Here is a 10,238-nt window from a genome sequence, read left to right as displayed (position 1 = left end):
ACACTGTAATTAAACCTTGCTTGCTGACCCTCCTGCCTTTACTCCGATGGCTTCCTTGCTCAATTATCCAGGCAATTTGCCCCGCTTTAGCCTCACTGGACCGCAAATATTGAAAGCATAGGGGGCTTAGGCCAGGGCGGCTCAGAAATATCACTTAAACGGCTCTATTTGGTTTGAGCCGCCGCGCCGTCCTCATTTTACATTCAAATGGATTCGGATCGCTTTTATTTACCAAACTCATTTCACACTAGACTTGCCACGGACCACAGAGTTATTCAGCTCATCTCGGGTCTTCATTACGATATAACGGTGTAGCGCTAAATGCTGTGTTATGGTATGTAATTGTGGTGGGAGAGGGACACTAGGAACACTACTGTAGTTAAGGCCGCTTGACACCTGCATTGAATTTCAGTTAAATTTATTACGGTATGGATGATATATGGTCTCATTCAAGAGTTCATATTTTAGAGTTAATTGAACACTGTATGAAGTCATACATTATGTATTAACACTATGTAACACTTATCACACATAGTTAATTTGAATTCATTTCCAGTATATATATATTTTTCATGAATCCCAAATAAATCACCAGAACATCTATAGGAGAAATAATTCAGTCCTAAATTTCTTTCTGGATCAACAAAGCATCTATCTATTTATCTATCTAGCTAAAGTAAAGTAAAGGTTACTTGGAACCACAAATAAATCTACACAGAGTGATCTATTTAAAGTGTTTATTTCTTTTATTGTTGATTATTATGGTTTACAGCCAATAAAAACCCAAAAATCACTGTCTCAGAGAATTTGTACTTTTGGCAGTGTGGCTAGTGTGCCAAGTCCTGCTGAAAAATGAAAGAGGGAAGCATGAAGTGCTGTAAGATTTTCTGGGAAAACAAAACTGCACTGACTTTAGACTTGATATAACACAGTGAAATCTTACAGCACTTCATGCTTCCCTCTGCTGACAACTTTTTTTGTATTTGTGAATTTCATTTTCCAGTGGGAATTGGCACACTGCCAAAATTATACCAATTGGTCCACTTTAAAAAAAAAAATGATTTTATTTGATTTTACCAATTTAAAAACCTCTGGAATATAATCAAGAGGAAGATGGATGATCACAAGCCATCAAACCAAGCTGAACTGCTTGAATTTTTGCACCAGGAGTAAAGCAGCATAAAGTTATCCAAAAGCAGTGTGTAAGACTGGTGGAGGAGAACATGCCAAGATGCATGAAGACTGTGATTAAAAACCAGGATTATTCCACCAAATATTGATTTCTGAACTCTTAAAACTTTTCTTTGCATTATTTGAGGTCAGATCTTTTTTGTTATTTCAGCCATTTCACATTTTCTGCTAATAAATGCTCTAAATGATATTTCTCCTAATTCAGAAACTGAAGTTGCCTCTTAATTTTTTCCAGAGCTGTATATATATATATATATATATATATATATATATATATATATATATATATATATATATTTACAGGTATACATGCACAGTATACATTTGACTACTGAATAACACTATTTGTCCAAAGGTTTGTGGACACTTTCTCAACCTCACGCCTTTGTATTAAACGAGCTTGTTCTCTGTATATCCTAGCTGTCACTTATATAGAGCATTTGATTGCATTCAGCCCCACGAAAGCATTAGTGAGCTACTCTATCGCTCCAGAGAGCTCCATTGCACCACGCTCAGTGTTGGGTGTGGTGGCCGTTCTGTGGGCAGTGCTTTTGTATGGAGATTATATGAGCCGAGTGTGCACAACTGAACACCTGTGTCAGCGCCTTTAAAGGGCCTACGTCCCTTTTCACTGTTCTCAGACCTGTCTTTATCCCATATCATTCAACAGGTTGAGTGTGTCAGGACTAAACCTTTAGTACCAATGTATACAGTATGTTAATGAGCTGTGTTCTGATTGGCTATCTGCTTTTGAAGCTTTATTCACCAGCAGTCCACCAGAATGATCAGGGCTGAACTGTGGTAAATCTGGTTGGGGGGCAGTTCTCACTAAAACAGTTCATTCAACATGGGGCTGTATATGCTTTCCATACAGGACCACAAAACTCTGATTTGATCAAAACCTCGTTTACAAAGTTTTTTTTCTGCTTGTGGCTTTTCAAGCAGTCAGGTTTATTAATCAGAAAAAAGATGCTGTTGGGCATGCATTGAATCACATGGCATATGTAGTCCCTGTCACACACTGAATCACAGATGTTTAAATAAAATGCCTAAAAAAAAAATAATAATAAATGTTTTCATCTGTTTATTTACACTTTATATACTTAGCTGTGGTTTACAGTAGGGCTGCATTGTGAAAAAAAATCCCTGTACATTTCAAAGTAAGTTAACAGCATAAAAAGTTGATAATAAAGGATTGAAATGAAATTACAGGAAGTCAATAACTAATAATTTACTGTAAATCAATTACAGTGTTATAGCTTTTTTTTAAATAAACTTAGATGTTTGATTATTTTTTTTTCTTTTTCCCCTTTTCTCCACTATCCCCCACTTCTTATTTTTTATTATTATATATATATATTTTCTTCTTATTATTGTTATTATTTTTTTTTTCTATTATTATTATTTATTTATTTATTTATTTATTTTTTCCTATTATATATTTTTTTGTTTTCTTCTCACAATGCCCACAGTACCAAACAAACTTTGGCGGGAAAAAAAAAAAACTTAGATGTTTGGGTCTTTATTTTTCAGTAAAATGCTATAAAATTCTAGCTAGCCATACACTCAAAATTTTGTGAATTACACTCTAAATTAACACCAAAATGCTGGCAGCAGAGACACTGCAAACATATTCCACTTATTTACCTTTAAAAAACCTCCTAGGTTACTTTCACAGTATGTTTTGCATCATTGTCTGCATTTCTGCATCTGGTTGAATCTGAGCAGAAAGTAAATTAGTTTTTCTCATTTTCTTAATTTATACAGCCAATCACCCAACCCACTCATTAGTACCTCTTTTATCACCAATACCAGGAAGGTGAAAAGTAGCATACACCTCCCCCGCCTTGATCGTGGTGGCATCGCTTAGCCTTAGATGTGTCTTCTGTCACATCTATAATGTACAATAGTGACCTGGTGACATTGGAAGCCATGCACACCCATACCACCACCACCATGTTTTACAGAGGATTTGGTGTGCTTTGTGTCAAGCTGTTAAGCCTTCTCCATACTTTCTTTATCTTCCCATCCTTCCAGTACAGGCTGATCTTAGTTTCACCTGTCCAAAGAACACTGTTCCAGAACTGGGCTGGCTTCTTTAGATGTTTTTTGGTAAAGTCTAATCTGGCCTTTTTTGTTAATGATTTCAACTCTGTGGTGAATTCTCTGTATTTGCTCTTATGAAGTCTTCTCTTTACCATAGACTGAGATACTGATACACCTTCTTCCTTCTGGAAAGGATTCTGTGATCATCCACCACTGTTGTCTTCTATTGATGCCCAAGTCTTTTATATTTCTCAAGTTCAACACTATGCAATTTTTGGTGTTGATTTGGCCACTCCTAACATCTCTGCTCTCTCTCTCTCTGATTAATTTCTTAATTTTTTCAGCCTAATGATGATCGTCTGTTTCACTTTCATTGAGAGCTTCTTTAACCGCATATTATGGGCTTACAGCAATAATTGCAAAGCTTCCAAATGCAAATGCCACACCTGGAATCATCGCCAGATGCCATTGCTACTTGCTTAACTGATGAGAGATTAATGAGGAAATAGATTATGAGATCATTTGCCCAACTATTTTTGAGCCCCTGAAATGAGGAGGCTTTGTAGAAAGTTGTTGTAATTTCTAAACACCTCATATGATATCTGAGAGTCTACACTTGAGTTGCATCTCAGTTGTTTCATTTTAAATCCAGTGTGGTGGCTTGCAGAGCCCAAATTATTAACATGTGTCAGTGTCCAAATACTTATGGGCCTAACTGTAGGTAAAATGAAATAAAAATGATTGCCCTAAAAAATAATTAGTTGAAGTTTCCGTATTATTAACCCTTGTGTGGTGTTCATATTTTTGTTACTCGTTTACTTTGTTACTTGTATTTAATTCAGCATAATTAAGCAATTCTACATTAAAATGCTTTACACATGCTTGCTTCACCTAAATTGCAAGCAATATAAACAGCTTACATGGTTAATATTTGCCCTTTACCTTTCTTATGTTACATTTCTTTCAAAAAGTGCTACTCTTTTTTTTATTAGTTTCTTAATAAAATGTAAAAGAAAATGAATTAAACTCAAGATATGAGTAGAAAATTTGTTTAGTTTCCAATTTACAAATGAAGCAATGTTTATTAGCCCTTGGCCAAACATACTGTATGCAATATAAATGTGTGTGTGTGTGTGTGTGTGTGGTGGGGGGGGGGGGGTTGATATATGTTTTTCACAAAAAATGAGACAATGCCAATGAGTTTGATGAAAAATGAAAACGGGTCCCACAGACCCGAACACCACACAAGGGTTAATGTGGGTTAATCAATGCATTGACGATTACAGCACTAATAATTATAAAGCACTGAGTTATGCAATTTTGATAAATGGGTGGAATTCCACTTTAGTTTTGTTTCACTTCACAGGTGTGTGTGTGTGTGTTTGTGTGTGTGTGCTGTGGGTGAATGCGTTTGCGTTGAGTGACACCCCAGATGCGCCTTTGGTCTGTGTTCCATTTGGCAGCATCTTCAAAGGGGTGGACGACCTAGCAGAAGCAGGCTGACAGTGTGTGTGTGTGTGTGTGTGTTGGTTTGACATGTTCTGCGTTCACGTTTTGACTCAGAACTCCCTCTTTATTTCACAGTTAGTGGTCCCTGACACTGTGGTACTGCAGTAACCGTAATATACATTACATCATTCTTTATCAGTTATTCATTAAAACAACAGCAGCATCTGAAGCATGTCGATGCTAGTCATGTGATTAGCTGCTATAATAAAATATATGCAGATATGATGGAATGTGCATTAACCTGTTAACTGGGTAGCTAAGCTAGTGAAATTCCCATATGACGAGTCTTTTTTACATACGACGTTTTAATAAAAAAACTGATACGCTCTTTGTCAGCTTTATGTGTAATAAAATAGTGGTGGAATGGGCACTAATGTGGTAGGTAGATAGTTCTGTTGTACAGAGCCACCAAGCAGCACATATTAATTAGCAGAACTCAACTGAACCCCCTGCCAAAAATAAGCTAAGCTAAGATAAGATGGCTAAGGTAAACAGGTTAAGCTGTGGTTAGTGCTATGTGATAATCTGATGCTCTTTAACTAGTCAAAATGACCAAACACAGGACATCTATATGAACACCTACTACAGTGGCTTGCAAAAGTAGTCATACCCTTTGAACTTTTTCACATTTTATCACCTTACAACCACAAACTTTGTGTTGGTTTATCACTTATAATCTATAAAATACATAAAAGTTTGTGGTTGTAAGGTGAAAAAATGTGAAAAAAAAATCAAGAGGTAGGAATACTTTTGCAAGCCACTGTATTTGATCAAACCCTAAAGGTTGAACATTTACTTGAAGGTTTAGAGGAGGAGAGTCCGCTTGCTGGTGAAGAAGCTCCTTTTTCCTTTGAAGATGTGCGCAGATGCAGTAGCCATAACCATAGCCACTAGCCCAACATTCACGTTTTTGTGCATTTCTGAGGCAAACTTTACAAACTAATCATGAGGTTGTTATCTGATTTTTTCAGTGATATAAAATATGTTGTTAAAATGGTAGTTAAAGCTTCGATTTCATGTATTTTGGTTCAGCACAGCTGTTACCTGAAAGACATTCCAGGTGACTCTAGCTCATAAATCTGACTGAATATGAATTTAATATTATATAATATGAATTTTACCAGTCAGGTTGTAAGGAGCAGTAAATGCACTTTGCTGACGTCCAGCATTATAAAGGAGTTTCAAGTTTAGTTCTCCAGCACCAACACTTAAAACCAGAGCAGTATTAGCATTAGCTGCTAACCAAGCTGAGCACTAGCTATTTTGCCTTTTAGAGGTGAGTATTATCAGCCAGTAGCCTGCTGCTAACCCCGGCTAGCACTGCAGGAGCACCTTTAGCATTAGATGCTAACCATGGAAATCTAAGCTTGCTGTAAATAAATAGAAGCGCTTTACTCACCCAAATAAACAGTTTTTAGGAGAGAAATCTGTGTAGATTAACATCCAGATCTCGTTTAACCCTCGTGTGGTGTTCGGGTCTGTGGGACCCATTTTAATTTTTCATCAAATGATACTAAAAAAATATTTTTTCTAACTCAAACTCATTGGCATTGGCTCATTTTTTGTGAAAAACATATATCAAAACACATTTTCGATAAACACACACTGTACACCCCCCCCCCCAAACACCCCCCCCCCCCTCCCCTTCACATTTATATTACATACAGTATGTTTGGCCAAGGGCTAATAAACATTGCTTCATTTGTAAATTTGAAACTAAACCATTTTTCTACTCATATCTAGAGTTTAATTCATTTTCTTTTACATTTGATTAAGAAACTAATGAAAAAAGAGTAGCACTTTTTGAAAGAAATGTAACATTAGAAAGGTAAAGGGCAAATATTAACCATGTAAGCTGTTTATATTTAGGTGAAGCAAGCATGTGTAAAGCATTTTAATGTAGAATTGCTTAATTTTGCTGAATTAAATACAAGTAACAAAGTAAACGAGTAACAACAATATGACAGTTTTGTTTACTTAACTTAGCTTAGCTTTACTTAACTTAGTTACCCCCCCTCCACCAACACACAGCGGAGAATTAAAAGGAACTGCTGAATTAAAGGAAAACATGGCAACACCCCGGTTCTTACTTGTGTCGCTTAAAATGCGCCTTATAATCTGTTGTGCCTAATTTATGAAATAGAGCAGAAAATAGATGTTTATTGATAGTACACCTTATAATCTGGACTGCCTTAAAGTGCAAACAATACAGTAGAACATTTATGTGAATGATTGAAGGTAATTTAAATGTGTTTGTTTACAGTGGATTTATTTATAGCACTCTGTTCCTGAATGTTCTGAGTGTGATGTATTTTCCAGCATTTAGCCGGTCAGGGCAGTGCCTACAGACATGGCCACTGCCAATTGCCAACCTGTCCTCAGATGACTAATGACCTTGCTGTGGTGGGCCTGGGCTGCTACAGCAGGGCCTGATCACTAGGGGGCAGCTTCGGTCCAGATTTTTTTTATTGGTGCAGCTCAGTGCGTAGAGCATAGCAATGCATTATGGATTACTTTAACTGCGAATAACGTGTTCTGCTCGGGTTCTGCTCGTGAGATTGATGCATTTCTCTCTGTGAAATGAAGCGTGTGATCATGTGACTGTGGTGTGTACATATTTACAGTGTTCTACAGTATTCTGCGGCACGCTACGGTATTCTGCGGTAGCTGCTGTAGGCCTGCGTGTGATGTAGAGGCTTTGTAGGCCTGCGTGCACGTGTTCTGACCTTGCTGTTCTTAACTCTCCTAGTCAGAACATATTAAATGAGTGGTTGTGTTTGATTAGTGACTCCCTGTCGATCAATAAAGGAACCTTAGAGTAGAAGAACAGGACCCGGTCCAGCTGCTCTGCCGTAATCTGCACGGCTGAATGCTGTGTGCTGAAATCTGTATGGCTGAATGCTGTGTGCCGAATGCTGTATGGCCGAATGCCGCAGCCTGCCTGAAGCGAGTGAGGGGAGGAGAGAGGGGGGTGTGAGAGTGAGGGAGTGAGGGAGGAGGGGGGGTGCAGGAGAAGGAGTGTAACAGGTGTTAATCAGAAAGGGATTCCCAAAAGGGAGGCATGCATGGGGGCGCTTGACGAGAGAGTGAGAGATTACATCATTTTTCCTTTCAATAGTGCTCGCCGCTGTCACGCTGGTGTGTGTTTGTGTGACTCAGTGCGAAGAATAGTGCTTACACACCTTACAGACCGCCCCCTAACCCCCCAACACACACACACACACACTCACACTCACACATGCATGCATTCATACACACACCTTAGGTACATATGGGCTGTCAATCTCCCCATGATCACACCCCCCGCCCCCGCCGAGCTCCTGTATCTGTATGAATATGAATAGTTAGTGCAGTAATCCAGAGCCATACATTGGGATGATAGTGAAATGAATACACTAAATACTATAGGGAATACTATAGCTCTTTTCTCATTAATTTAAAATGTTCTGCATTGTAGATTAATACTAAACTCATCCAAACAATGAAAAGAACAGAGTACATTTTTACCTGGATGACCCTTTATAACAACCTTAAGACCATCACGTATCAGCTACCAGCAAAAGCAAGTCATAAACTGCTCAAAATTACCTTAAATACACTTTTATTTCCTAGTGGAAAAAAATAGATTAAAGTATACTAAGCAATATTATGCTATAATGCACTAAACTTTTTTGTTGTACTTATTATACTTTAATTGTACATAAATAAAATAGTACAAAAGTCTTACTTAAATTGTGTTAAGTGTACTTAACTGTACTAAAAAGGAACTATTTTAAATATACAGTATTTAAGTAACATTTATAAATTTTACCACTTCATGTATGTAACCCCATATATATTAAATATGCTTACAGTAAAATTATAATACATTTAATGAGTATTACATCTGTATTACTATTATACATTGAGTATATTAGAAATGTACTAAGACTTGATGTTAAATATATTTACATTAGCGTACAAATATGCTTCTTGTTACTGTTTTTTTGTAAGTAGCACTACTTCTTATATACTTTGTTGGGTTTAAAATTAATTAAATTAAAATTAAAGTGTTACAAATGTACTTAATTTTTTTAAAAATTAGTAGTAGTAATTTAATTTACTTTCTAAAAAGTTACATGATGCATTGTATTTTAAGGGAACAACTGTAACAGTTGTTTTTAACACACTTTGCTAAAAATGTACAAAAGTATATCGAATTACATTAAACTAAAAGTTTACTTTATAGTTCACTATTTTTTTAAATACACTATATTGTACATATTTAAAAAAGTATGATCAAAGTTTACTTTCAAATATTTGATAAAAGCATAATATGTACTTTTAATATATTTTTAGTAAGTACTTAAATCTATATTTAAAGCATACTTAGACATTTCTCAATATGTTTTAACTACAATTAAGTATATATTTTTTTCACCAGGGTTTTCATTCTAGTTCAAAAACAACTGTAAATCTTAGCTTGTTAGCTAGCTTGTGCTTCCCCTATATTGTATTGTTTATGTTTTTTTTAAGCAACTTCAGAGAAAATCCTAGCAAATATCCCTAAAAAAAAAGAGTTTAGAACCCCAAAAGATCTCCACTCTGTGATAAAAGCGTGAGGAGAAACGTAAGTTAATAACACAGCTAAGAAGACTGTGCTAACAGCTGGTTAGCAGCAGAACAAACGCTAGAACAAACAGCTGCTTAAACAGCTGCCATGCTGACACTAGCTAGCTTATTAGCTAGTTAGCTAGCTAGTTAAACTATCAGCCTAGCAAATTTGAGTTTTATTGTTTTATTGTTGTTCATTTTTATAATTTTTGATTTATTTAAGATTTTGTTTATAAAGTTGAGCTGCTAAAGAGTGTCAGACAGCACACACAACTTTTAGATTTACAAACACTGAGGATTCACCAGTTTGTGCTAATTTTTTAACTAAAAAAGTGAGATTTCAACTAAAATGCTGTGATTATTGAAGCTATATACAGGAGCACATTTAGCCTGCTTATACAGGTCCTGGCATATATCCAAAAAATTGCAAAATATTAAAAAATATATATGTATAAAATTATAGTAGTATTTTGGGTACATGGTTAAAAATAGTGGCAAATCTAAAAAATAAGTTAAAATACATGTCTGAGAAATCTGCTCCATAAGAACTACAGGACAAAATCAAATTTTGTCAGTAATCCAATCAACACATTTACTTGCATTTGCTAAAATAAATTAAACCCAACCTATAATGACTTAGAACAACATTTGCGGAATTACATTTAATCCCAAAAAAACATTTTTTTTTTGTACTTCTGATGATTATTAGTTAAATCCAACCAAAGGTGATTTTACAACCTAAACATGTTACTCCATGTTACTTACCTGTACTGTTGTTAGAAAACAATATGTGTGAAATGTCTAAATGATTTACATATATGACAAAAAACTGATCAGTTATCACCTAATATTTAAAATAATATAACAGATTTGATTATTATTATTATTATTACTATTAT

The sequence above is a fragment of the Astyanax mexicanus genome, chromosome 6, assembly GCF_023375975.1.
Source record: "Astyanax mexicanus isolate ESR-SI-001 chromosome 6, AstMex3_surface, whole genome shotgun sequence".
In the NCBI taxonomy this organism is placed as follows: domain Eukaryota; kingdom Metazoa; phylum Chordata; class Actinopteri; order Characiformes; family Acestrorhamphidae; genus Astyanax; species Astyanax mexicanus.
This window is presented reverse-complemented; position numbering follows the sequence as displayed.